The sequence below is a fragment of the Thalassophryne amazonica genome, chromosome 6 (genome assembly GCF_902500255.1).
Source record: "Thalassophryne amazonica chromosome 6, fThaAma1.1, whole genome shotgun sequence".
Lineage (NCBI taxonomy): Eukaryota > Metazoa > Chordata > Actinopteri > Batrachoidiformes > Batrachoididae > Thalassophryne > Thalassophryne amazonica.
Window position 1 is genome coordinate 81,841,230 of NC_047108.1, and position 3,105 is coordinate 81,844,334.

General features: G+C 41.2%; 1 long non-coding RNA gene across 1 annotated transcript; it reads right to left on the bottom strand.

Annotated features, from left to right (window-relative positions):
* Positions 1–1,459: 1,459 nt before the first annotated feature.
* LOC117511671 lies at positions 1,460–1,734 on the bottom strand. Its single transcript, XR_004561032.1, has 2 exons — positions 1,656–1,734; positions 1,460–1,518 (listed from the first exon to the last, which is right to left on the bottom strand). It is a non-coding gene; the product is annotated as an uncharacterized LOC117511671 (long non-coding RNA).
* Between the last annotated feature and the right edge of the window lie 1,371 nt (positions 1,735–3,105).

A 3,105-nucleotide genomic window follows, 5' to 3' on the forward strand; every position in this document is an offset into this window, starting at 1 on the left:
ACGTCCATCAAGAGACACTTGCACATCATTCTTGGTGCTCGGGGGGCACAACACTTTTGTACGCCATGCGTGGTGCTGAAGGCGGGAACATAATACACTTGCATGCCATTCGTGATGCTTGCCATTTCTGATGGTAAAATACCTTTTCTTACCGTGATCATTCCGGACAGAGAGGGGAATCCCAAGATCCCAGGGCCTATTAAAACACATTTGCCTATTTAAATAGGGGCATGGACAGGGAGGAATTTGGTACATCTGCATATGCCCTCATTTCCATGAGGGATGTACAAACAGAACGTGTTTGGATCCATGCATATGCACACTTTGTTACATCTGGATTTTTTTGTGTGTACGTGAGTTTCTGGGTTTTAGCATATGGCATATTTTAGTAGGAAATCTACACAAGTCTTTGTACATGAGGTCCCTGGGCATCCAAAACACCTCAGCAGTGCCATAGGCTGATCGCTTCCACACCACACCGCACTGATGCAGGAACCATTCGACGTGAAAGCCATACATCAACAACATCCAGAAACACTGCCGCCTTCTCTGGGCCGAGCTCATTTGAAATGGACAGACGCAAAGCGGAAAAGTGTGCTGTGGTCTGATGAGTCCACGTTTCAAATTCTTTTTGGAAATTATGGGCATGGTGTCATCCAGAAAAAATGGAAAAAGATCATTCAGATTGTTGCCAGTGTAAAGTTCAAAAGCCAGCATCTGTGATGGTATGGGGGTGTGTTAGTGCCGATGGCATGGGCAACTTACACATCTGTGATGGCACCATCAATGCTGAAAGGTACATCCGGGTTTTGGAGCAACACATGCTGCCATCCAAGCAATGTCTTTATCAGGGACGTCCCTGCTTATTTCAGCAAGACAATGCCAAGACACATTCTGCACGTGATACAACAGCGTGGCTTCCTAGTAAAAGAGTGCGGGTACTACACTGGCCTGCCTGCAGTCCAGACCTGTCACCCACTGAAAATGTGTGGCGCATTATGAAGCACAAAATACGACAACGGACACCCTGGACTGTTGAACAACTGAAGTCGTACATCAGGCAAGAATGGGAAAGAATTCCACCTACAAAGCTTCAACAATTAGTGTCCTCAGTTCCCAAACGCTTATTGAGTGTTGTTAGAAGGAAAGGTAATGTAACACAGTGGTAAACATACCACTGTCCCAGCTTTTTTGAAATGTGTTGCAGGCATCCATTTCAAAATGAGCAAATATTTCCACAAAAACAATAAAGTTTATCAGTTTGAACATTAAATATCTTGTCTTTGTGGTGTATTCAATTGAATATAGGTTGAAGATGATTTGCAAATCATTGTATTCTGTTTTTATTTACATTTTACACAACGTCCCAATGACACACAGCAACTTCCCCTGTCAGTGTTTCTTTGTTTCCCTTTTCCATTACTCAAGCATATCTGTTCATCTTAACAATGCAGTCACCTTGGCATCCAGAGTGGCCGAGGCCACAATCAGCCTCAGGTTTCGCCGTTTCTTCTGAATCTATTGAAAGAATAGAAAATTAAAAGAAAGACAGAGAACAGCAGAAGCTTGGTAAAAAGAGAAAAGTCAGTAAGATTCTAGGATCAGTTAAAACTGACATGTTATAGATGGTCTACTGAGAAACAAAACTGGATTACCTTTTTAAGCAAACCAATGGCTATGTCAGTATACAGGGTTCTCTCATGTGCTTCATCAAGCATCAACACACTGAAGAGAGAGACAAAATAAAAAATACAAACAGGGAACGAAATTAAAAGATAACAAAATTGCAGCATTTTAGTGATTTGGTGATCATTTACCTATATTTTTTTCAAAAGAGGATCAGCCATCATCTCTCGCACTAACATGCCATCTGTAACAAACTGATGCACAGAGGACAAATTAAGTCCTGAAAAGTGACAAAAAAAGAACCATGCAAGACGTGACAGTGATCTGGCAGGTGGTACCTTGACCCTTGTGGCTTGGGGGTCAGAGCGGTCATCAAATCGAATTGTATAACCCACCTCATTTCCCACCAGAGCACCACGCTGCTCTGCAACACGGTTAGCTACCTATATTAGGAGTGAAGGAGGAAAGCATTTTAAGTAATTATGACAGTTCACATCCAGGTTTTGGAACAACACATGCTGCCATCAATGTTGCCAAGCAACGTCTTTTTCAGGGACGTCCCTGCTTATTTCAGCAAGACAATGACAAGCCACATTCTACACGTGTTACAACAGTGTGGCTTCGTAGTAAGAGTGCGGGTACTAGACTGGCCTGCCTGCAGTCCAGACCTGTCACCCATTGAAAATTTGTGGCACATTATGAAGCGCAAAATACGAGAACTGAGACCCCAGACTGTTGAACAACTGAAGTTGTACATCAAGCAAGAACGGGAAAGAATTCCACCTACAAAGCTTCAACAATTAGTGTCTTCAGTTCCCAAACGCTTATTGAGTGTTGTTAGAAGGAAAGGTGACACAGTGGTAAACATACCACTGTCCCAGCTTTTTTGAAACGTGTTGCAGGCATCCTTTTCAAAATGAGCAAATACTTGCACAAAAACAGTAAAGTTTATCAGTTTAAACATTAAATATCTTGTCTTTGTGGTGCATTCAATTGAATATAGGTTGAAGAGGATTTGAAAATCATTGTATTCTGTTTTTATTTACATTTTACACAGTGTCCCAACTTCATTGGAATTGGGGTTCTAAGAAGTTAGTTTTGAGACTGTTAATTCTAAAATAGCATAATAATTTCAAATAAAATATCTGCTCCACTACACGTGGCAACCCCAAAACACACACACATCTCATGAAAATCAGAAATATTGTCAGTGGGTTTCATTAGATATTAATGGTGTTGTTGGAGGGAGAAGCAATCAAACCAGCCACAGTTATTTCCATTATTGGCTCACGTCCCACAGCAACGGATGTCCTTGAGAGCATTGTACTGCATTGTAGATGAGAACAGTATGTGGTTGACACTTCAAGTTCAGTATTGTTCAAAAAACTCATTATTATTATGCTCATTATTACTTAGTGAAAGAAAAGAATATTGCCCACACAGTCCACACACACTGTTAATAATCCACACTGATAGATG